The sequence below is a fragment of the Manis pentadactyla genome, chromosome 16, assembly GCF_030020395.1.
Source record: "Manis pentadactyla isolate mManPen7 chromosome 16, mManPen7.hap1, whole genome shotgun sequence".
Taxonomy (NCBI): Eukaryota; Metazoa; Chordata; class Mammalia; order Pholidota; family Manidae; genus Manis; species Manis pentadactyla.
The window spans coordinates 56,274,245-56,301,023 of record NC_080034.1 but is presented as its reverse complement, the minus strand read 5'-3'; the positions used below and the strand labels follow the sequence as shown (position 1 = coordinate 56,301,023).

The window sequence follows — 26,779 nt, the reverse complement described above, 5'->3', positions numbered from 1 at the left end:
AGGCCTGCAGAAGCAGCTTTGTCTTTCTAGGAATAACTGTACAAAACATAAATTCCCCTCAAGAAGCAACACATTCATGCCTTCTACAGGAATTGTTTACCTGGCTGAAAATGTAAGGATAATTGGCCATAAAAGTTTAATGGCAAATGGAAAGAGAAACCCAGAAGCGGGGGCAGCAGCTCTTAATGAACTGTGGGAAGGCCAGCCCCTGGGGGAGGCTGTGTGCTCCTGGGGGAGGCACGCCCAGCACTGCTGCTGGGCATGAGGAGGGTCTGTGTCCTAGGCAAGTTATGTAACCTCTTCTTAAGTTTTTCCTCATCAGCAGAAATGGTAATTCCTGTGTTCCATGGGTGTTCTGAGGAAGCAGAAGGAGGGTTGTGGGGTACCAAACACAGACTGCAGCTCCCTAAAGTGTCTGCCCCCGGCCAGCCCTCTGTCTGAACAAAATCTCTTTTTCCCTCTCTACTGAAACTCTGTCATGAAAACAGAGCAAAATGAAATTTAAAAACTTTTTCTTGGCCCCAACCCTCCCATAGCTACTGGGCCATTTCTTTGTTCCACTTATACCAGGAAAACCCCTTTAAAATGCTGTCTGTTCCTCCTGCCCCCAGTCCCTCTCGTCCTGTTCCTCCTTGAGCTAACTCCAGCCAGGTTCTCACCCCCTCACTTCACTGGGACTGCAGTCTGACCTCCAAGCTGATAAACCTGAAGGTCAATTCTCCATCATCATCCTACTTGGCCTACCAGGGACTCAGTTAGTCACTTCCTCCCTGTTGATTAATTTTTTCCTTAGTTTACAAGGCACTTCACCCTCTTGGTTTTTCTCCTAGCCAACTGGTCACTCCTTCTGCATCTCTTCTGCCAGTCCTTCCTCATCTCCCCAGACACCAAATGTTGGAGTGTCCAGGACTTCAGCCATCATTTTTTTCCCTCTACGTACACAATCTCATGATGATCTTATTAAAATCATGGATTTAATTTACATCTATATTCTGACAATGCCAATTATATTGGCCCAAACCACACTTTCTCCTAAGCTCCAGCCTCAGCAAGCCAACTGCCTACTCGCCATCTCTCCCTGGATGTCTACTTGACATTTCAAATTCAATATGTCTACAACTAAAATTTCAATGCCAACCTCACCCCATCCCAAGAAATCTGCTTTTCTTGCAGGCTTCCCATCACAATTGATGGCCATTTGTTCCAGTTGCTCAAGGCGAAAACCTTGGAGTCACTTTTATTGGTTGTTCTCTCACACGGCACATCCAATCTTTTAGGAAATCCTGTCTTCAGATTGTGTAGGGATCTCACCACCTCCACTGCCACCACTCTGGCTTGAACTCCATCATCTCTCATCTAGATTATCACAATAGTCTCCAGAATTCTACCCTTGATCCCTACTTGGAAGCCAGAGTGATCTTCCAAAATGCGAGATCATCGCATTCCTGCTTTTCTTGACCACTTGCAATTTCTGTCCATTGCATGAAGAATACAAGCCAAAGTCCTTAAAGTGGCTACTAGGTCCAGTGTCACATAGTCCTTGTTCCTTCCTGGTCTCCATTTCCTATTACTGCTTCCCTCCATGCTAGCCACACTACCCTCCTTCTGTTTTTGGAAGCCAGACATATTCTGATTTAGGAGCTGTGCTCCAGCGGTTCCTTGGCTTGGATCATTCTTTCCCCAGATATCCATGCGGTTAACTCCCTCACCAAATTCCAGTCTTTGTACACATGCCACCTTCTTAATGAGGACCCCCCTACAGGCCATCCAGTTCAATGCTTCATGCTGCTCCCTAGCCCACCATCAGCACCTCCATTCCTCCTTATATGATCTACTTCTTTTTTATCCACAGCACCTACCATCTTTTAAATGTTCTGTGTAATTTTTTTTTATTAATTATACTTATTTTGTATTGGCCTTCACCCACTAGAATATAGGCTCCTTGAGGACAGGAATATTTGTCTGTGTTGTTCAGTGATTACCAAAAGTACTTAAAACAGTAGGCACTTAATAGCTATTTTTTGAGTGACTGGTTGAATTAATGAACTGAAAATGAGCTGAATCTGATTTGAGAACAGAGTAGTCATCTCTTCTATGTCAGTCTTTGGGAAAATTATAGGTGCAGAAATTCTCCCACCAACCATGATCTCACTCTATTCCAAGGGAGAAGTGTAAATTTTTCAAGCTCAGGTTTAGCTTATCAATTGTAGTGAAAATTTATCTCAGTTAGCTGGAAACAGAAACCAAAAGAACTCAGTTAATGCAGACTTTCATCCCAGGAATGGATTCTTTTTAAATTTAAATAACTGTGTATGCACAATGTTTAGACACTCAGCAAATCAACATTTGAATTCAAATCTTCTATATAAAAAAATAATGGCCTAAATCAGATTCCTGTTAAAAATTCCATGTTTCCCAAAGTATGTTCTTTGGAACCCCAGGCTTAGGAGACAGTTAGTGAAGTGAGTGCTCTAAGGTCCAATAAATAATAAAGTGACTCAGTAGAGTGTTACATCTGGGTCATACTGGTTCATAAGAGCCAAAAGCACAGCTCTTCCCAATTCCACACTGGTAGCTTGAAATCTGCTGTGTTGGAAGTATTTACACCATGGAAATAGGCAATTGGCAATAAGCAAATTCTACAAATCAGGCCTTGTTATTCCTTATTAGATTTAAATAATATTTAAATGAGAGTTGGTTGTTAAACATTCACAACCACACAAAAAAATTATTTACATATTATAGTTGTAGAGATGTCTGTAAGAAAAATCTATTTAACTTTGTTTTCCAGTATTACTAAATGTGTGTAACTATGGAATCAGTTTTCTTTTTTGGTTTTTGTTTTTACAGTAGAGCACACATTAATACTCTAATAGAGCACTTTGTAAAATACAATGATGCTGCAAATCGCATGGAATTTTTGAGTGTGAAAAACCTAGGTCATCAAATATGTAATCTTGAGCAAAATATTCCTTCATGTGAAGTGAAGAAAACATCTAACTTGCAAGATTTTTGAAACTGAATATGAAACAAAGTATGTAATAATACCTGACAAATATTAGGCACTTTGAAAATGTTAATTTTTCTCTTTCTTATCCCAGTCTCCACAGTCTGATTTTTGGACAATGTAAAATGATATTACAGACCTTACTATTGTGATAGTGGGAATTATAATCCAGACTCTTATTTCCCATCACATAATCAGACATCCAAATTCATAGTAAAGAATAAGAAAGTTCTTACATCACCATTTTAGTTTTAACAATATCTTAAAATATATTATTTCAATTTGATTTTCATAAAACAGTGTGTATGATAACTTAAAAATTAATTTTGTTATAAAATTTCAGAGTTTTTGTTTTGTTTGTTTGGGGGATATTCTCTAGTCTTTTCAATTTTCCCCTGATGAGTTGTCTTATAGCTAAGACTCATGGAAACATCTTTGAATTTTATTTCTTTAAAACAGCTGAGTGTACTCCAAAGTATAAGTAAGGGCTTTGAGTCCAAGAAACTTCAGACATGAATGAGTTGTCCTTATATTTCATAGGTATGTTTTTCTAGCAAACAAATTGTTCCCCTTATGCTGAGTGTGCATTTCATAAGGCACTGTGAAATCTTCTTAGGGAAAATAAATTGGTCTCTCTTATTTATTATAAAGACCAAGAGGGTGACTGTAGAAGTTTTTAGGAAACCTCACTTCCCAAGCTACCCCAATATCAATTCAAGAAGTTGTTCTTTGCCAAACCAGCTTGCCTTGGACTAACTGGTATCAAACAAAACTCTTAACAGCTTTCGTCAAAATAATACAGATATTCTAAATGGTGTTTCAAGACCACTGTTAAAAAGTCGTCCTTATATGCACATTGGAGACACAGCAGATCATGTGAGGAAGTCTTTTTTCTGAAGTGGTATTTCCCACGAGACTCTCACTTAAGACACATCTTGACCGGAACATGCCATGTGATTTTCCCATGGGCATCATTCTCCAGACTCAGGGAAGGCTGAGTGAATGGGAAAGTCATACATGTGCAAATGGAAGAGCTTCTTGGCACGAGTAACAGAGCTTTTACAGACACTGAGTTTGGAATCCAGATGGGAAGAAAGTCCTAATCATCAACAACTATCTAAAGGACCTTCCTTCTTTGGTCTCCAAATTAAACATTAAATAGGAATTTTCAGAAACATCAAATGGTCAGTCCTAGCCATTATGTGGCTTGCAAAGAATTTTCTTTCCTGTTATCTCTAGGAATGCATTATCTTTAGGATCTCTTCAATGAGTACATTTCGGTGAAGAGGAAATAAGCACATTCAAGAATAACCCATCAGCGAAAAGGCCTTCCAGGAGCTCCAGGTGTACTTCATTATAGTCTGTTGATTTTGCTACAGCTAAAATTCTTGTATAGTAAAACAGTCATTTTGAATTTCATTTAATGCGAAAGCAAAAGCCCGTGCCAAAGAGAGATTAAAGCTGGAACATAGACATTAATAAGCTACATAACTGTACAGCAACAAAAGTAAAACCTTTTTCTTCTATGCATCTTTGTTAGTGGTGGCCAGTATTATCATAAAAGACTGATAAGGTACAAAAAAAATATTGCAGGTGAAAAAAATTTTTTAATTCCTTTCTTTGATTGTTAGGGAAATTGAACGGTTTTCCATGTTTGTGAACTAGTTACAGTTCGTTCTACCTTTTCAATTTTTATTCGTATCTTTGCATATTTTAATTGAATTTTCATTGATATTTATTACATAATTTATGTGAGCTGTTTACAAAATAAGTTGATCCTTTAATTATTGAATATCTGAATTTGAAATACCCGTGAATCTTTATTAATTTTGGCGCAAAGAGACATTTAGAATTTTCATAGTCAGACTTCTCACACTTTTCCTATTTTTTTGTCACATGTAATCTTACTGCATTTTTTGCTGCCTTGCTAAATATACACTCTTGGTTTCTCCTAGTTTTTAAGTTTCATTTATATCTAATTTCTTAATAATCTGGAATTTATTCTATCCTCATCTGCAAGTTAAGATCTAAACTGATATTTTTAATAGCAAATTATGAGAGCCATTTGGCAGTGTTCTCCTCTGTCCCTCACTGTGGAGAGGCAACCCCCTTAGAAGGGTCGATGGGGCCTAGCCCTGCATGGACGTTTTCCTACCTCTTTCTGCCCTAGTCGCTGTCTGACCTCATGTCCTCCCCTCGGCTCACCCCGTGCCCACCACACTGATGCCCTGGCCGGCTCACTCCTGCCTTACATCTTTGCTGTTTCTCTTCTCTCTCCCTGGAGGCTTTCCCAGCTTCACACTCAACTTGCTGCCTCACCTCTGTCAAGCCTTTGCTCAGCTGATACGTGCCCACGGAAGCTTTCCCTGAGCACCCCATTTAAAGTTGGACCTGCCCCCAGCCCCCCTTCATCCTTACTTATTTTTTCCCCACAGCACTTTACATCTCAATATGTTTTTTGTATTTGCCTGTTAACTGTCTCCCCTTCCCCAGCCCCAGGGTCGAACAGTCCGTGGAGCCAGGGCATGTCAGCTGACGTTGGCTGGCAATGGCGGTGGCACATAGCATGTGCTCCATGAATTGCTGTTGAATGAACAAAGGATTGAACATCTTAGGTTGTAATGTTTGCTCCAACTGGCCAAGGAGGAGTGGTGGTGATGACCAAACCAGAGAATAGAAGCGATGCAAGAGAGGCAGCAGAGGGAGGAGCAGCCAGCACCTCCTTCCAGGGAACGTTTCGGGAGGCACCCTCCCAGCAGCCTGAGTGAGGGAACAGAATGCGCCACCCACCTGTCGTACCTGTCCAGGCTGACTTGGTTGTGTGCCTACTCTCAGGCGGAGGCACTGGGCAGAAGCAAATGGTCAGGTTTAGGCTGATGAAGGAGAAGTAACAGCCCTTCAATGAGCCAGCACTGTCCAAAGCTGTGTGTTCTGTGAGAGTGTAAGTAACATGCATGTTTAGTGAACACCTTAGCAATAAAGCATTTGTTCAAGTTTGTTAAATACTGCGTGACAGAAAAGCCTGTGACTTAATACTCAGCAATCCTAAGTAGCATGGTCCTAAAAGATACTTCAAAACAAACCTGATTCTTAGATATTACTTATTTTTCTAGATACTGAAAAATAAAACAAAGCATTTGAAACCTGCAAAGTTGCACTAATTCTTTTGACACCATCATTTTGTGACATTCTCTGCATGAGTATTGGGGAAATAATATTTACTCTTAGCTTCTGTTTATGATCAGATGGAGATGCAAGAGATGTCTTTGAGTTTCATCCTAATGTTCTTTACTTTATTGAATTTACCTGTCAGATTTGCACTTATCTCCTGTCTGAACTATACTACCAAAACCCTTCCAATAAACTTTCCCTTTGCCCTTTCACCAAGGCTATCTAACCTTTAATATAGTTCCCATTTCCTGTATCCATTTCTCCTATTTCCAAATGCTTCAAAGTAGAATTTCTTAACTTTCTTCCCCAGATTTCTAACTCGTTGGATGACTAGGAAAGCCTTAACATTACAAAAAGTGGGGCAAAGGGATGACATCACTCTCTAAGCTGCAATTCTTTCATAACCCATGAACCTGAAGCAGAGTTTGACCCACTAGACAGCATTTTGGCGACCTCCTGACTCACCGACTACTAGCCCCTCCCAGAAGTCCTTGCATAGCTGAGGCCGATGTAACCACTATCTGAATCCCTGTGCCCACATTTACTATTGAGCACCCAACTGACATGCATTTGGGATGAAGGGGAGACAATCAGTGGTTGCTTGCCTGAACATGAAGAGACAGGCATCTCAAAATCAGGATGCCTTGCCTGGTACAGCCGCGGATGACTCAGGTGAGTTGGATTTGGGCACAGATACTTGTTAAGATCTTGTAAGCCAGCCAGCTGCATGGTGCTCATCTCACCGACTAAGAGGTTCTATGTGTTCTATTGATTAATGCAAGTTTATTCTGTTCTCTAGAATCAGTGGTCATGTCGGGCACACAGATTTCTATAATTCAGGCCTGGCTCCTACCTTCCTCTTCTGACTGCGACAGCAGGAGGGGCATTTATTTATCAGTACAGATAGCCAGTCAGCAAGCATCCACTTACTCTGGCTCGTGTTGTTTGCTATTCTCAGCTCCCTGATGGCAGTTGTGAAAGTCATAAAAGAATTGCAAAATGCTCTCTGGGTTTCAGGGAGGCTGTACTCAAATTATTCACAGGATGATGAACTGATGGTTGGGTGGTAGCCTCAAGGCCTATTTGCATACTGATTTGCATTAAAGGGAAGGGCCTTTGAGGAGGAGGTTCCCACAGAAAGCTTGGAGTTCAGGTAAGGAAGCTGCTCTGGGGGCGGGTGCCTGTCTCCCAGCCCCGTCCAGGACCAGGGAAGAGCTTTCTCAAAAGAGAACTGCAGGGGGCTTGAGAGAGACAGAGGCTCAGGCAGAGCCTCTCTTGGCCGCGGTGACAAGGACTGTGCCTAATGGGGACAGTACAGTATGAGGAGCCGACCATTTTCCCTATGAACAAGCTTGGGTGCCCACAGGTGTGCGGTTGGGGGACATCAGGATTTATCCTCTAGCTGTGCATCCAGTTGCTAAAGGGGCCGGGCAGCAGGGGTGTCTCACGTGTGGACAAGCAGAAGAAGACTCCTGGTGAGCACGTGTGGCAGCCACCACGGGAGGCCCAGAAACAACCCGGAGGCATTTCGGGGGTGGCAAGGTGAGGGCCTCACTCTGAAAGTAGGTGCCCGGAGCCAGTTAACTCTGCCTATTATTCAGCATGACCTTATTTGTACCCACATGTTGGAGACGATTTTCCTGACCCGACTTTTGGAGTCTCTCCAACATTTCTGAAGAGAATGTTGGTGAGGCAGCTCTTTCCAGGACAGGGCTAGTCAGAGAAGGAGCCGGCTGAGTGGCGGCGGAGGAGGAGAGGCTCCGAGCCTGGCTCTGTCCTGCAAAAACGAGGTTAATGATGTGAACGTCCTCTGCCATTTCTCGTCTCTCTACGCTGGTTAGAAGGTGTTGGTTACTAAAATGACTTCAGAGGGTTATAAATCCCTGGACCGATGAGAATGGGAGCAGAAGGAAACATTCTAAGTGAGGTCAGATAACGTTAGTCAAGTGGAATATTGCTTCCACATGCAGCCCTGCATTTGCCTGGAAGGGAACTCCAAGAGACCACGCACACTCTGCTGCTTTTTGCCTCTCCTGCTGGCTCAGTACAGGCAAAGCTGAGCTGGTTGATGGCTGTGTGAGCAAGGCAAGTAATAAAGTGGAGATTCAGTTAATACACACCACTCTTAATTATTAACAGCTTCATATAAGCATGCTTCTTCTAACCAAGAGAACAAGTGAAGAAAGACTTGCCCCTTTAAAAGAAGTCCTGCAATCTCCACCTTTCTCTCTTTTATTATCTGACATTTGATCCAAATCCTACTTATGTTAGTACAATGATCGGAAACCTGAACAAAGTTCTTGCAGCTGTTCCTCTCCTATTTATTGTGCCTTCCACAAGCTTGAAAATGCCTGGAATTGTCTTTTGCTGGCATGTGACTTGCTTTTGGAAAATTTATCATAAGGAGATTAAAGCCAACATGTAAGAAAGAATGTTTATGTGTTACATCACTCCCTGCTTCCCTCTATTACTCAGAAACGACTGGCTTTAGGAATGTAGCACTACTGAAGTTTTGGGATGAAGAGCCAATTGTTAAACTGGTATATTCGTTCTTCTCTGAAATACGATTTGACATAAAATAGTAGATCTGATTCACAGATAATATCTCAGAGGAAATAGTTTGGTTCATTACTAAGCGTGCCCATTCAAAATGAAATTATTTTACAAATTCCATGTGTCAAAAACTGTAAAGGATCTAAGGTTTTACCTTACTTAGAAGCTAAAAAGTTAGGCTGCCATTATTTCATAGGTGCTGGCAGCAGACATGAGACCCCTGGGTCAAAGACAAAGAACGTTGTGACATAACAGTGTGCCAAGTATCAGCATTCTCTTGTGCCTTTCCACAGCCTCAACTACGTGATACAATTCAAAGAGAGCCATGTGACACAGGTACACACAGTGGGTTGCATTACAAAATAGGAACCCTGAGCTTAGGGGACCAGAATCTTTTATAATAAGCATGCCTGTCCTTTGCTCCAGAGGAAGATACTTTCAATCAACAAAGGCAACAAAATCTTTGAAAAGGTAGTTCACAACAAAGGCAGTCAATACCTACACTCACAAAATGTGCAGAACATAAGCAATCCATTGAGAACTGTCTCCCAACCATACATATATTTTTTTAAGTAAATTCCATGTCATGTCAGATTCTATAAACTGAATGTTATGAATCCCCTGAAGTAACATTGCAATACAAATTTTTCTTTGTAATATATATAATCTTAATTTATGTGATGTGAGTAGGATTCATATCCTGCTTTATAAATATAAATATATAAAGGTGAGAATAATACAAAGAAAAGTCACTTTTCTAAAGTGACAAATTTCTATTTGCATTGAGGTTATTAGTAAAGTTAGCAGCCAAGTAGAAAACCAATTGGAGAAGATCTTTGCAAAATATACTTAGTTACAAGAAAATTTGGAAGGGAAATAGAGTTGCCTTTCTTAAGGACTGACATGAATGGAAAGACACCAGTATAAATGAATAATCAAAAGGAAGATTATTCGTTCTCCTTGTTGGGAAGGAATGCCCTTGACCTGGGTGTTGGCCGCTGGATGGCGGGAGGTAGTCTGAAGTCTACATGATGGCAAAGGATACCCAAGGAATGCAGGATGCAAAGGAAGGGAATTGGTCCAATTCAGATCTTTCTGGTGATAGATAAATACTAGTTGAGTAGTGGGGTCTTTTTTGGGGAGAAGTAGCATTGTTGTTTTATTGCTAGAAATAGTTGTTGAAATATTAAGTTCTCTTCTCTTTCATTTTTCTTACTATGCTTTCCCCATCTCAAGCCAGGAAAGATACCAATCTTTTATACTCCAGGTACACAGAATTTATTCAGACAACTTTAGTGGGTGATGCTTCTATCCTCCAGAGATTGGTATAACTTTAAAGACTTGTTTATTGAAAGTAAATTGAATTTGATCTCTTCCATTTACTTGTTGAGATAAATAGGCATTTCTTTGGCTTCTGACAGTTTTAGGTAATCGCCTAGACAATATGTCTTTATGATCCATGATGATGTTAATGTTGACCTGTCTTACACAAAAAAACTTGGACAAAGCTGTCCCTAACAAATTTCCCCTAATCTAGGGACCAAGAACAAATACATGAATAAACAACAAAAAAAATTATATTCTGGCATCAAAGTATATCAGAGTTTGTAAACAGCATTTTTTCCTCTACAAATGATAAAAGCATTAAATCCAGAGCTGAACTGTCCTCATCCGAACCCTTGCTTCCCCACGTACTAGCCGGGTGACCATGGGCCTCTTACTTCCCCTGCCTGCTCCTCAGTCCCCCAGCTGGGAAGTGGAGATGATAATAGGTTCTACCTTAGAAGGTTGCTATGAGGATGACGTAAGTTACATGTAACATCTTTACAACAGCACCTGCACACAGGAAGCACTTCATAAAGGTTTACTGTTGTTATCTCAGAACCAGCTTTTTCTCCCCCTTTATATCTTCAGATCAGAGTGAAGTTTAGGCCTTGGCAAATATAAAAATATTTACACCATAGATTAATGATAACAAAATTTAAAAAATATATATTTACACCAACACAGCTTCTATGAGCATGGTGTCTGGCACAGGATCAGTTTTCAAAAACTATCTGGTGAATGAGTGGCTCCATATTGAATGAATATATCAAGCAGTGATGCTTACACTCTCATATCTTTATTCTCACTTTATTACAAATCCAATCATTGAAAATTCAGTGAAAGGGGCTGGAGAGTAATGCTCAGCCCGAGCCAGTGCCCTTGGGAATCTGCTGTGCACCTGCTTTTGTCAACACTGATGTCCTCCCCAACTCAGTCACCTCATGTAGTGTCGGTCAGTGCCTGCCTCCCTCTTTCTCTCATAATGTTTAACTGTCATGGTGGCCTTCTGCACAGAATGGACAGATCCATGCCCCAAGCTATCACAGATAATTAATTAAAATGTTCCCAGTCACATTAAGTCCTCTAAGACTATATGGATGGAAAATAAAATGATACTCAATTCCACTGTTCCACAGCCTGATACAAAACAGAGTCGTGGTGTTCCACCCATATCTTTCTTGATCCACAGATTTTACCCTCCATCACATTTGGGTGAAGCCCCTTTGTAGTGCCATGGGGTCAGAAAGCCCTTGAGTAGAATGGACTGTCTCTGGTGTGTGTTTTATTTTTAATTCCACTAGTTAGTTGCTAAGTTGTTCTATTTCACCGTCTGATGGAGTGTAGACTGAGATTACCTGACAGATACTTTCTGACATGTCGTGGCAATTGCCTGATGCCCACCAAAGGCTTAGCTATGAAGAAAAACCAAGTGTGCCTTGGTCCCATTTGGAGTGGACCCAGCATGGGGGATTGTAGTGACACAGCTTGCAGGCAACAAGAGCTACAGGAATAAGAGGGTGGGTGGGGTCTCAGCAGACATTAAAGATGTCAGAGACCTTTTCAAAGCTAGAACAGCACTGCTGTTTCTATTCGAAGGTGAAGGACTCATTTTCTTCTTGAGAAAAATTACTTTGTTGGGAGAAATTAGCTCCTGATATTGAACTGACTTAAGGGGAGGGGGCACATTATGTGTAGTTTAGATTTATGTTAGTAGGTTTAGAAAGCATCCCCCCCAGAGTAGATGGAAGAAAAATAATGTCAGGGAAACCATTATGGGCTGAATCGTCTCTCTCCTTCCCTCCGGATTCATATGTTGAAGTCCCAACTCTGTCTCAGAATGTGACCATATTTGGAGACAGGGTCTTTGCACAGTAATTAAGTTAAAATGAGGTCATATGGGTGGGCCTTAACCCAACATGACTGGTGTCCTTATAAGAAGAGGAAATTCAGACACAGACATGGAAAGAGGGAAGATGAGAAAACACAGAGAAAAAGCAGCCATCTATAAGCCAAGGAGAGAGGCCTCAGAAAAAACAACCCTATCGGCACCTGATCTCAGGCTTCTGCCTCCATAACTGACATAATGAATTTCTGTTGCTCAGTCTGAGTGATAATGAGTTATGGCAGTGCTAGCAAACTAACTCCACAACGGAAGGCTAAAGATATTTAAAGGCAGAAAAGCAGTGACTCAAACTTCCATGGTCAAATCTAACTTAAGGGTCATGAGGAGAGTGGAAAGTTTTGATAAAAATGAGTAGTACAACACTTTCACACTCAAGTTTCCACTACTTAATTTTGTGCATAGTCCACTTAATCCTTCTGAACCTTGACTTATCTCATAAATGGACTGTAAGGCCCTTGTGGCCAAAGGAACTTTTCCATCTTTTTTAACATGGCTAACCCACAGAAAAAAAAAATCCTAATGAATGAATCAGTGATTCCAGAAAAAGAAAGCAAAGGAGTCCTCCCTTCTCAAGGAGCTTTCAAGAATTCGGAGGGAGATACATTGTGTGCACAAGAAAATATAGCCAGGAGGTGAATACATGCTGAGTATGCAAAAGAATGAGAGCCCTTGAATCTCAGATGATCATGGAAGGCTTCAAGGAGGAATTGAAATTGACTCTTTAAAAGTTGAGTGGAGATTGGATATGTAAAAAGGGAACCCATGGGCCAGATAAAAGCAAAGAGGTCAAAAAGGCAATGCATGTTTTAGGGACAGTAAGAGGAACAGCTTGCAAATATGAAGAAGTCCTTTGCACCTGGAGAGAACACTGTTAGCTGTTAAGTGTTACAGATGAATTCCTTATGAGCCATGGCCTTAAAAAACAATGAGGCAATTTACAGTTGTTGGAGGCCAAAGGATCTTGGCCAGCTAGTAAAATCAATCAGGGCTATTACGAGTTCCATGACAGCAGGCAAATGTTCATCCTTCTGACCTAAACCATCACTCTCGAGTCCAGCTCATTGACACTGCAGGTGTTTGGACAGGGAGTGAACTACACTTGCATTTGCTCCATCTAAGAAGAGAAGATTTGACAAAGCAAATGGAATAAACAAGACTCCAAAAGGAAGGATTCTGGAGCAATAAAATACCAGTTCCATTCCCACTAAAGTTCTAATTATGAATCCTTTCAATCTCTTCATCAAAATAGAAATCTGGAGGATTGCCATATGACATTGCACTTAGGCCTATTTAATCCATTCTGTATGCCTTTGACAGCAATGGCTGTATTTTCCAATTTAAGCTTTTAACTCACTTTGACCTTTCTTATAGTTATCCAAATGATTACATTTTACTGTACTTTCAGCCTTCTGTGGATTAAATCAACAGATAGTTATTGAACTCTGACCATGTGCAGAATTAACTTTAGGGAAGAGATGACCCTAAAACAATTGCTGATGTTTCTGTGTGATGTACATATTTTCTATCAAAGACACAGAGGGCTCCAAAACGATTGGCAGCATGCAGTCGATAAATATTTTAATCAAATCTATGTAAGAGTAGGTGGAGAAGTTTGGATTTCAAAAAAGGATGAAAGAGATCAAGCCGTGGATTTATTGCAGATGGTGTCATGTGGAGAATGTGTCAGCTCTGTGGATCGCCAGCATATTCACTGATGAGGGGTGGGAAGGGAGAGTAACAATAAAACTCTAATTAATTACGTGTTGCTCCTTTATAGTCACTTGCACTAGAGCTTCATGAGCATCGTTACTGAAAGAAGCTTTGCTGGGAAAAGCATAGGGATCAGAGAAAGAAGGAAGTATTAAGAGGACAGGGAGAGACCAGCTCATGATCTAGAGCTTGGCCTATGACACATGCACAAATTAATCAGAGCCTGAAGTTCCTGACTTCCTTCTCACCTACTGATGAAAGATACTAATGAGGACCAGAACTAGCATGACACATCGTCCTGAGGAGCTACGGCTTTACCTCTCATGGACTCCAAGATCCAAATCTCTACCAAGTCTCACTTGAGTACACTTCTGCCCTTATCTTTGTATTCGTGCAGGTTCACACCACCCACGGTGCACTGTTTGGCTTCATGCCACCAGATTAGGCAACCAAGTTAAGAGCTATTTTAAAAAGTAAGGTAATAATAATGAAAAATAAATACATGCTCAAAGAGGAATAGACCAGTTTGGGAACATATTCCCTTCCATAGCCAGATGAGAGTTATGAAAATCTCCCTTTCCTCAAAGGGTTCAGTTTCACTAGCTGAGAATCTATGTAGTGGGAAAAGGAAGAGGACTGAATTCGGTACGGAAGACGTGATCGGCAGTCTGAGCTTTGTCATCACTGAGGTCTAAGGCGTTAGGAAAGCTACCCAGGCATCTGAGCAACACTTCACACCTCTGTAAAATGTGATCCTACTTCCGAGCCTTAGAAGAAATTTCTGACTATGGCATAAGTATGAAATGACAGCTGTTATTCAAGATTTTTCTTTTGCTGTTACTCTTATTATGTCATTGTCCTGCCATCATATGGGCTGTGTGACTGCTTAGCCACTTCTTGTCCTGAGGCAGAAGGGGCTGAAGTCTCAGGCTTGTACTGGACTTGGCCTGTTCCCCACTCTAACTTCACGTCATTATATTTTTACAGAAGATCGAGAAAGGAGCAGATTCATTCTGGTGAAAAAAACTTCACAAGTATAAAATGCTTTGTAACTGAAGAGTCTGTTGGGAGTGCAGAATCAGATGGGAAAGTCATGGGTGGTGGTGCTGTCAGACAGCAGTCAGGGAAGCAACTGATGGCTGCTGAATTCGCACAACTTCATAACAACCAGTTAAGCTGGGAAGAAAGACATAATCAGGCCTCCCATGTGCTTTATGGATTTGGAATGAAATCCGGACTACTCCCTATCAGACTAGGGAATCTCATGTGGGTTCTTGGGCTCATTTTCTCTAAGCAGTAGTTCACATTTCCAGTTTGGTCCTTGAGCTGTATGTTGCCCATGGATAGCAGTTTCCCTTTTGATAAGCAGTCTACAAGGAGATATTTTTAACAGAAAACCACATTCTGGGTAATAGGTCTGGTATCTGTAGGAATCCTATCTCCACTCTGGCTTACTGGCCTCACCTCTCTGTTGTGACTAAGTCTACACCCACAGCTGAAGAGCACGCCTCTTGGAGAGAAGTTGTGGGTACACTTTCTGTTCCCTTGGGGACTTTGTGACCTTTGGCATTCCGTGCCACAGAAACATTCCGTGACTTGGAGACAAGTGACTCCCCATTACCTCCCTCTGATAGGTGCAGTCAGAATTAGAAAGCTCTGGAAGATCCTCAAAACATAGACTTAAAATAATAACTATCATTATTAAAGTAATTAACTTTCATCATAGGTGAGTCATCTATACATTAGCGAGTCAGTGATAATTTGTTTCAGAGGTATCCCTTAATATTTCCTTACTTACTCAGCCTCATTCATTAGAAGGTGAGTTACATTTTATTTTTTATATTTTCCAGCCTTATTGAAGTATAATTGACAAAAACTGTATATATTTAGGGTGTACAATAGGATGTTTCGCTATGTGTATATTGTGAAATGATCTCTACAATCACGTTAATTATAACATCCATTGTCTCTCATAGTTGCCAGAGCTCTATGTGTGGGGTGAGAACATTTAAGATCGCCTCTCTTGGCAAATTTCCAGAGTACAACCCAGTATTGTTAACGAAAGTCATCGTGCTGTACATTAGGTCTTCAGAATTTGTTTGTCTGGCTTCGCTGAAACTTTTTGTGTACCCTCCAACCATTTTCCCCACTATCCAGACCCTGGCAACCACCATTCCAGGTTACATTTTAAGGAAAATATTTCTTACATTTTGAAGATTGAAGAGAGGTTTTCCACATTGTATTAAATGCATGGGAATGGCTGGTATTGGCAAAGTAATTTTTTTCCTTAAGCCACAATAAAAATAAAAGGTTAACTGTGTCCTACAGCCATCTGTAGTTCTGTGCCTGCAGTTGAGTCAACACTGATATTTTTGCTTTTTAAATTCCTTCAGTATTCAACAGGGCAGCTTATCTCTGTGAAATGTTTCCTTCTTCCCCTGTAACAAATGGATGGGAAATTCAAACATTTGTACTCTTTCTCTGAAGCAATTGCCCTAAGCCGGTAAAAACTGTTTCATCAACCACAGCTTTGAGTATTTTTATTTCCTCCTGATAAAGTTTTAGGCCAGTGCTCATGATGAAGATATATAACCATCAATAACCATCTTTTCAGCAGATAGAGTCAAAGTTAGTTTATTAAGCACAACAAATTGTTCTCCTAGTCTTTTCTCCCCACAATGTATTGCCCAATTATTTCACATTCTTGTAGTGTAGAATAAACACATTAAGTCTGTTGAGATACTGCTTTCATTATTTATTTTTCAAATTTAATAAGTAGGAGGGGGATGACCTTTTCCTAGAACAGGAAACAAAATTAGAGCTGGCAGTGATACATTATCAATTTTCAGAACTATGAAAATATTCCATAAAGTAAGCAGTCCTCTGTGCACACAGGTGACTGTCCAACCCGGTCAGTGAAATCATAAAACCCAAATCCCTTTAAGTTAGTTTTGAGTTAATTCAGCGTTTCCTTGCAGGGTTTCTTTACTCCGGTAAGTTTGATAGCCGTGCATAATTACATCAGTTTTCTTCCTCATCAAATTCCACTTCATTTTCCAGACCAAAAGGAGCATATGATTCTCTTCTCGATGCAGGTAAGGAGCATGCTGACTCCCAAACCAGGTCTGGCTGAGGAGCATGCCACGGTAAATTTGCTCTGTGAAACCGAGACAAATAACTTTACCTTCTTGTATTTCCATTTCTTGAGCAAAGGCAACATAACAGGATCTCTTGCTCAACAGTGTCATATCCATGGAAATGCATGATAAAGTTACAGACAACTACAGCGACATACATATACCAACTATACACACACACAAAATCTATCAGCAGTGCTGGGAGAAGTGTAATGCTGTCAGACCCTGTCGTTTCGCCCTGGTCACAATCTTGGATTGGTTTAAGTAGATGTGCTCTCATATCCAGAGGCAAATACTGATGTGGGGGAGGGCAGGGAGTCAGGGGCAGCACCACTTGAAGATTCAGAAGCATAACGTTCTTTGGAATTGGGTGAAGAAACAGCTCCACAACTTGCACAGGCACTACGGATTCTACAGCAATGGGAGGAAGTAATAAAACAAGCAAGGAGATGTGCACACCTCTAAGAGCTTAAAGAAATGGAGTTACTTCTTTGCAGCAATCTTCATTCATACTCTCTAATTTTCATCTCTACAACCGCCTACGCTTGAACCGTAGCTTCATTGTGTTTCAAAGGGCATGGATGTTGGGGAGAGGAATGATTGACTGATTCCCAGATTTTTAAAAAATGTGGCAGAGGGAGAACTCTGACGAGGGAGCCACAGTGCTTAGATGACTATTTTCCCTTCTTGGTGGTGGTTTGATGATGAGAAGACACACACCCTGTCATCAGCACTCCCTTTTTCAGAAGTTTCCACAGAAAGCAATCTGCTCATTGTATCCAAGTTTCATGGAGGTTGCTTTGGAAAGAAGCTTTAAAGTGGCGAAAGAGATGAGTGAGAGATACTGTCGATAATGCTAACGCTGAGGCCTATGGAACGAGATGTATATACAGAAGTCAGATTTTTGAAGTGAAGGTACATGTTTTAATGGCCCAGGTGTTGGGATTTCAGTACCATATATACTTAGGATGCAATTGAGGCTAAAGGTAGCCCTGGGTGATCCAACCAAAAAAGGACCCAAGTCTAAATCACTCCAAGTCCATTATTATCACTTCCAATTTATTACTATTATGGGAATACTCTGGCATTTTAGTGACTTATAGTATTTTGGAAATTATGTTTTCATGCTTTTAAATTCAGGATAATACATTTCTTTGTATTAATAAGTATACTATCAAGAGCTCTACCATTTTTTCTGTTTTATCTGCCTCTCCAGCTCCACCCTTTTCTCATCAGCACATTGTTAGCAAGTTCCTAAATGATTTCAGATATAAGCAAAGTTTTTCTTGTATAGTGAGTAATATGCTAGCTGTTTTGGGGGGTATAATGACATGTTTTACCATAGTTTAGTTTTTGATTGTTCATTTATGTTTGTGCTTTAGATTTCATGTGAAACCTTCATAAAATTGTTGCATTCATGTCTAACTGAACTGTCTCTCATTACGAAAACAGCCTGATACCCTTTCGTAAAAATTTCTGTCCATTGCTGCCATGAATCAACAACTCTCCTTCTTCCTCCAAGCTGGTCATTTCATGTGTCAGTCATGGAAAATTACCACATGTTAGAGGTTGACACGAAGACAAAATAGCCTAATGTTAGTTTCTCCTTTCATTTTTTGTTTGTTTTTCTTTCATTTCTTTCATTTTTGGGTAAAGTATTCAAGAAATATTGACATGAGAATAAATGTTATTGTGATTAAGACTTATTCTTTCTGGGGATGAAAAGGCCAAAAAAGATTCACTGGAGTGTTTCAGTCAGGAGGCAACCGTGCGCTTCCCAGATCCCAGGCAACCAAGCCGTCTGCATTTCAGAGCCATCCTCCCTGTTTACTGAAAGACAACTGTCGGTGGGAAATGAGCTACCCCAACTTCCAGTTCCATCAGAACGGGGTCTTCTCTCACATGGCGGCGCCGTGGCTTTCTGAGAGAACTTTCCGGTAAGCTGGCTGGGCACATTCCAGATTTGGCACTTAGCCAAGAGAGAATAGCTCTGCCGTCCATTCTTAGTGAAATATAAATAATGCCGGAGAGGAATAAAATTAAAAAATAAATAACAGTCCCTTTTTAGTCTTTGTCATAAGTTTTACACACAGCCAACTTTCTAACAGGTCCTCTGAGACGCTGGCCTAACAGGGCTTTCCTTCTTGGTTAAACCACACGCCAAGGGAGATGGAAGGGACCTGGAGAGAGACCTGTTTCTTTCCACTCTGCTCCTCACTGTGTCTCCTGATGGGACTCCCAGAGAGCAGGTATGCTAGAGACATAGGTGGCAGCAAGCTGATGGAGAATGTTCCAGGGATCTCAGACAGACTCTCTTAAGGAAAGGAATCCCTCAGAGGAAAGGCCCTCATTCCCAGAGCTGCACACTCCAATGAGACTTTCCGTAATAAGGGAAAGAAACCTAACTCAATCTTGCTTTAAAAAAGAAGAGAAAAAGAGAGAACCTTTTGGAAGTTGAGATATGACTGGATCCTGAATTTGAAGGCTCTTCAGCAGCGCATAGCCCCGTTCTACTCTTACATTCACAGGCAAGTTCCTAGCAATGCTGCCGATGTAGATCTTCGAACTTTCCATCTCAGAGGAAGAGGTACCATCTCTCTCCCATTGACTCTGGAGGTCAGGAGAGGGCTCTGATTAGCTTGGGTTGGATCACATGTCCATCCCTAAATCAACCTTCATGGCCAGAAGGGGAGTGGCCAAAATTGACTAAGACTAGTCTGGGGTTGGATAAAGATAGAAACTTGGCAATCTCTGGAATCATCTGGACCAAAAGGTGCTATTAAAGATTGAGGGACAGTTGGTTCCTTAAGAAAGTACTAGAAATACAGAAAAACTGGTCTACTGCACATATGGGAAGACCTTGATGGGGCATTCATTGCAGGAAACCATGAGCTTCTCAGTGCTTGAAGATGTAGAGGGCCCTGAATGAGACCTGCGTGAGTCAAATGTGAATTGGGGATAGGACTATGGGTTGAGTTTTGAACACACTTGATCTCAAGTAGTTTTAAGTACTTTGCTGTTTGGTCTGGTCCTGGATGAGATTGTTAATTATATTTGGGTTCTGGGTTTCTATCTTTTATTTCAGTCTTCCTTTTTTCTTTCCCTTTCCCTATGCAGTGCCCAACAAAGTACTTATATTTCCCAAACCATGTGGTCCTGATATCCCATACCTCAGTAGAAGAAGAAGAGAAGGGAAAGAGAAGGGGAAAAGAAGAGAAAATATTAAGGACTAGGTTAGTGTTTTAAAGTATTTTATTTTGGTAAGTTTAAGGACCTTAAAAATATCTGCAACAAATGTGGGGGTGGGGATGAGGACTTGATAATATGGGTGAATGTTGAAACCACAATGTTCCTCATGTGAAACCTTCATAAAATTGTATATCACTGATACTTTAATTTAAAAAATCTGCAATGAAAGCTACTTAATATCATCAAAATTTTATAAAAGAGAAGATCTTTTAATACCAACAACTCTGGTCAGGGCTTAGTTTTATATTCAAAGAAAATTCCTTAAATTATAAAAAATTGCAACTTTTTTGGACAACTCACTGAAATATTCTAAATGTGGCAGAGATCATTTAACGCTTCATCCCAAATGAGTAAGTTAGCACTCGCTAAAGATTAGTGTTTGGGAACCTCAAAGAGTTTAATGATGGGAATTTGGGGGACATGTCTCTTCAGTGAGAATTTTATGGCCACTCTGCTCTCATACCATTTAGATAAATAATCCCTCTCTCTTTAACAAACCGGCCTGAGATGCAGGCTATGGATTTTAGTAGAATTTACACACACTAGAGTTATCCTTGATAGGGACTTTTCAACAGCACAACATAATTTTCCAAAGAAGGGGAAACTGAGACTCAAGAGGTGAAGGAACTTGGCTAACGCTCCACTCTGCAAGGAAATCCCATAACCAAGCAGAACTCATACGAACCAGGACTCAGCCAGCCTTCAGACAGAAGGCAGATAGAAGGGTCAGAACTCAAACACTGCACACGTCCTGAATGAGCCAAGTGGTGGCCGCAGGGGACAGGAAGGATTCCAGACCAGCAGGGGGAGCACTTCCACAAAACAGAATCGTCAAGGGATGGATCCCAGCCTGGCCATCAGGGGGTTTGTGTCTGGGGTGTGTGGTGGTCAAAAGGACCCTGACCATATTTTGAATTTGGCAGTTTCCAGGTGACCCATGAAGCAAGACCCTATTCTCAGAAACACTGAATTACTAAATTAATTATCAAGATAGAAATTTATCCCCATGGAGAATAAGTCAGGACTCAAGTCCCTGGAAATGACAGAGAAGGGCAGCTGGAACAATAGAGACTCAACTGGCTTCAGGATGTCAGACAGGTGGGCAGGACAAGCCAATTCTGATAAGATTCAATGTTAGTTGCAGAAGGAATGTTTTATACTTTCAGTGAGAAGTTTGGAAGGAAGAAATCAGTAGGAGTTTCCCCCCAGGAAAATGGCCAGTATCATTACTATTTTCCTGTCACCAGAGCTCCATTGCTGACAAAGAAAAGCACCTTTTAAGCACCATGAGAGAAAAGGTATCACATTTGGATGAGATCATGAACCGTAAGGAATTTAGGGAGAGGAAGAGAAAATTTCAATGAAATAATGAAGAAAGAAAAGGAAGGCTTTAAGGAGAAGCAGAAATGAGCTGAAAGAATGACAAAGTTTGGTCAAAGGGCTCTTTAATAGAATCTCAGTATTATACACAGGCAGAGTGAGAAATGCTTCTGGGACTGAGGAAGCTCAAACCAGGTTGTGTAAATCACGGTGGAGTTTCCACCTTTGCCTCGTTCACAGATTTGAAACCTGGTAGAACCATGGAACCCTGCCGTATCTCCTAACAAGAGTCCAAGGATGCTAGTCCTAAGACCAAAACAGGTGGCTTGAGCCACGGAGTAGGAATGATAAGACTTTTTTGAGAGACTAGAATGGAAAAGGCAGACTGAGTTCCAAGGGAACCATATAGTGATTCAGGAGACATAATCCCCAAGAATAAACACAGTAGGGAATAACTAAAATTCTGTAGTGCTTCAGGATTGTAGGAAGGATTACTTGAGATTGCAACAAAATTTAGTCATGTCATTTCTAAACCGATTCATTTAGCAATGAGGGGGGAGGAGTCGGAAGTGTGGCATGGCCGACCTATTTCCCCTAGAGCACAACAGTGCCCTGGGTATGGGAAATCTTTGGTGGAAATATCAGCAATCGAAACAAATGAAATATCCTTGTGACATTAATAATTAAACTTTCATATCTTTTATGACAAAAACAATACTCAGAGCACGGGCATTACTGGAAATTCATGAAGTGAACCCTCTTTTTTGGGTCAGTGTTTACTACAACCCTGATTGTTTCAGAAAGAAAACTTTATGAAAGGAAATCAAGAGCATTTCTCCAACTCCACGAGTACTGCAATAACAGGAAACAAAACTCCTATTTCTGTAGTTTGCCAGATAAGAACTGAATAGTAGAGTTTTTTTTGCAGGCATGTGGCACATACTGTTAAAGACATATAAATTACTGTCTAGTTCATAGTCTTGGCAGAGTGACTTACACTGTAGCTTCTATTTCTGGTGGGGGAGACACATACATTTGTCATTACTCCAGAAAATGGTAAAAAATAAGTTGACAGAAGAGAAATTGTTGCCAAGAGTGCCAGCCATTTCAGCCTTGGTCATTCGGTGGAGCCACTCTGCCCTGAGAACATTCTAGACACTTTGAAGCAGGGCAGTGGGCAATTAACTAAGCAGATGGAAGTAATTTCCAAAGGACTCTGGAGATACTACAGTTCAGCTGCTCTCTAAAACTAGAAGAAATAATAGCAACCAGTGGCCTTAAATGGGATGTTTCCTTTGGATATGCAAGGAGATGTCTTACTCAGTCCAAGCCGGGCCATATTTGCTTATTGCATACTTTATAATTCAAGTATAACAGCTAGCTGGCTTATTAAAATACACTTTCCCGCACTTTTCTCAAGTTATGATGTAACAGAAAATGTACTTAGGGATGCATGTGTGTTTCACTTTAAAGTTTATCTTCTTCAGTACCTTTGAAAAGGACAAGAAAGTGAGGTCAGAAAGCCAGTAGGTTGTTTAAGACACAAATGTCACAAAGCACACCTTCTAAGCATATAACATCAGAAGAGGTATACTGAGGGATTTTTTTTAGGTTATAATGCGAAGATGCTTTTCTGGTGATGGTTTTCAGCTCTTTAATCATGACAACTGGTCATCAGTGTCTTTGTTTACTAAGACATCACTGATGTCATTGCTGGCAAGACTCAGAGAAAATAATTTTTAATATGTAGTTATGTCAACAACTGCAGACTTTTATTGAGACCAAGTAATAGAGGGTGAGAATAGTACCTGATTGAATGTATTATTGCTACAACTATTATGGAACTGTGAAGATGCAGAATAATGCACCAAAAATCCACTCCCCAAACTTGGATTCGGTCACTGCTAACATTTTGCTATGTATTTTACTTTTTACCTATACTAGACCATATTTACCCAAAATTTTATATCTTGCTATTATATCCACTTTATATCATAAGCAAGTTCCCATACTATTAAAATTCTAGGCAAAGATCATTTTTATAAATGGATCCATTCCTATGGATGCACTATAATTGACATATCAAGATTGTTTGCAGTTTATTATAAATAATTATGTGTAAAATGTCCTTGCAAATATATCCCTTTCCTTATTATTTATGATTTCTTCAAGATCCTTAAGAATGAAATTACAAGGTCAAAAATTTTTTTACAACTCTTGACACAAATTGCCAAATTGCTTGTGCCAATTTATGCACCAAAGGAAGTTTATAAAGGTAAGAAGAGAATGCACTTAGTTTTCTTTAATTTGGTTCTATGAAAATTTAGTAAACAGAATTTGTAAAAGACACATTATTGAAATATTTTTGTTTACGATAAAATGAGGAAGAAGGTATCTTTAAATTACTAGTAAATGGCAAGAATTTAAAAATATATTCAAAATTTATAGCCAGGGAAACATTGCAGGCAATTTTTTAAAGTCCATTTTTTTAAGAATAAAAATAAGCCTTTATATTTGCTAGCTGTTTAACAGTTTGAAAATACTTTAATAAATGATCTATTGTTAATCACAACCTTTTAAAAATTCTAAAATAATTTGGGCTCAACAGAGAAACCCTCAAATGCAATCACATTAAAAAATATTATAGAATATCACAATATAATATCACAAATTATCAGGCTACTTAAAGTTTATTCTTTCATCAGTTTCAATATTCATGTTCCCAAGAATGATCTTTGCTCCAGGTAAAAAGAAATCCTATGGCATGGTTCTTTCAATTCCAAGCAGCATAGGAAGACAGGTGTATGAGATAGGCTAAATGGGGTCTGCTTGCTCACATACTTTGCATCATCTTGAAATCATATTAAGGAAAGAGAGAAACTGTTGCAGCTCCCTGACCACATCATGCATACCTCTCCATGGGACCCTTCCACCTGCTGCTCCCTTTGCCTGGAACTCGGCTACCAGTGACAGCATGGCTTCCTCTAGGTCTTTGCTCAGTTGGGCATCCCCTTAGGACCCTACAGAAACACAACCGCCACCACCCCTCCTCCTCTTTCTCTCCTAAGAAGGCCCTCTCTGTTCCTTTCCCTGCTTCCTTTTTCTACATAGCCCCTGTTACTGTGCTCTTTGTTTGTTTTAAATTATTGTTTTGATCTGCCTTTGTGAGAGCAGGAATTTTTGTCTGCTTTATTCACTGCCACATTCACATTACCCAGAACAGTGTCTGGTATACAACAAGCACTTAATATGTCTTTGTTGAAGGAAAGAGTGGCTGAATGAATGTGGGGCCTGGAGTTGTCTAATGACTTTCTGGATAAACTATGAAGGAAGATACCTGCTGCAGGGGGAACTTGACTTTGATGGCCCCCTTCTCAATAGGCATTAGAGGATGATAAAAGGGGCATCAGGGCTAGCAGGCAAAAGTGTTTATGAAACTGTAGTCAGACAGATTCTGTGGAGTCGAAGCACCCGAAGTTGACCTCTTTCTTGCCATAGGACCCTGAGCAGGTGGTCCACCTCTGTAGATTTCAGTAAGGAAACCACTAAGATGAGAATGGGGATACCTTCTAAGGTTTCTTAGATGTGGTGATTCGACACAGAGATGCAGGCAGTATCTGGCACATGGAAGTGGTCAGTAATGGTGAGCTAAGCATTTAATGCACATTGTTATGCTTAATTATCACAGCAACATTAGGAAGCAGAAACTATTCTGAATATGTATTCTCTGGGTCTCCAAATAAGTCTGGGTCATGCTATGTAGTTCATACCTCCATTAGAGAGTCATATTATACATTAACATATCTATAAGACTTTCAATAAAGAAGCCTGTTCAACTTTCACTTAACTTTAATCTTTTATGAGTTCAATGAGACACTATCCAAAAGATGCTTTTCTCTTTGTACATAGCACATATTGTCATCATCATGTGAAGATGGTGATTCCTGTAAATGCCCTTTAATAGATGCAGAATATACATGATTTTCTCCATTAAAGAGAGAAAGAGGATCAGAGAAGTTCAGTAACTTCCACAAGGTCACACAAAAAACAGAAGTGTAGACATCCTTACTCAGGCAGCTGATCTCATCATCACCTCCCTCCACATAGGCCCCCATAGCCCAGCGTGGCTGGGATTATTGCTCAAAGAGATGACAAGACAATAACACAGCTACATTTATAGAATTGCTGAAAATTCAAGCTCAACTGAAAAATGGATTTGAAATAAGATTGCATTTTGTGAACCTAAAAGAAACACGTTACCTGAACTCTAAGTGCTTGACCATGGCTTGGTGTTACCAAAGACTTTCTTCTTTCTGACATTTATGTTGTTGACAGGCAAATAAAAGTAATGTCATTATCTAAAACACAGAAATGGAAATGTTAACTTACAAAGATTAAAACGAGAACCAAAATCAGTTAATTAGAAGCACATTGATATGACTATGAACTCTGAAACTATTTTCCTCTTCAAAGAGAAAACCTAGAAACTTTCAGAGCATTGGATGAGAAAAGGAAAAACTGAGCTTTAGAAAAATAGTTAAGTTTCTGTTTTTAGTTAACCGGGGGTGAACCTCATCGATAGAAATCCCAATTAGGCAGGCAGCCTTGCTCACAAATAAATGTGGCTTGTCTGTTTTGGAGATATGTATGTTTGGTTTCTGAATCAGCCAGATATATTTTGTATTATGTAAATATTCTTAAGGCCTTTTTAAAGTCTAACAAAATGAGGCCATGGGGATTCAGAGTTGAATAGAGAATACACGGATTTGTTTTGTTCTTGAAATTTATATCTCATTGGAAATGAAGGAGAAAAAAAGTCCATGGTTAATAGGGAAATCATGTTGGAAGCTAATATCTGTATTACCAATCCCCTAAAAGCATTTCCAAGCTGGATGCCAGAGAAATATGATAATTGTGAATTATATTTGGTGTCAAGACAAATCATCTCACTTCACATAAGTTGGAAACAGTTTATCTGCTGTTCATCTAGCAAATTATGTGACATAAGACTGGAAGGGTGTTTTAAAGACTGGACTACATATCCATCTAGCTCAGTTTGCTTTGTGATAGTGTCATTTTTATGTCCCACAGTGTCCCTCAATAACTGCACCAAAATAGGAATTGGTAGAAATACTTAAACTGTCATTTTCTTTTGTCTAAACCATGATAAGCATACCCAGCTACCTGCCCCAGCTCTAGACGGACCTACTTGAATTTCTCTTGGCACATTCCGTGTTTACGTTATAATTTATTTCTGGTTGTTAAGACAGTAGACATGTCAGATCTAAGCAGGGCTTCTTGGGCGTGCTTCTGTGCAGTGACACAGTGGCAAAATAATGTGAAGTTATTATCAGTGGCAACACTGATTACTAGGAAGAACACGGAATTTTGCTCCTTAATCAG

At 40.2% G+C, this 26,779-nt stretch overlaps 1 long non-coding RNA gene across 2 annotated transcripts in view; it reads left to right on the top strand.

Annotated features, from left to right (window-relative positions):
* The first annotated feature begins 6,662 nt into the window (after positions 1–6,662).
* The window catches only part of LOC130681313 (uncharacterized), a 30,978-nt gene continuing 10,861 nt past the window's right edge, over positions 6,663–26,779 (top strand). For both annotated transcript variants that reach the window (XR_008994362.1, XR_008994363.1), the window contains exons 1-2: positions 6,663–6,850; positions 16,766–20,040. This is a non-coding gene — a long non-coding RNA (uncharacterized LOC130681313). The remainder of the gene's footprint in view (positions 6,851–16,765; positions 20,041–26,779) is intronic.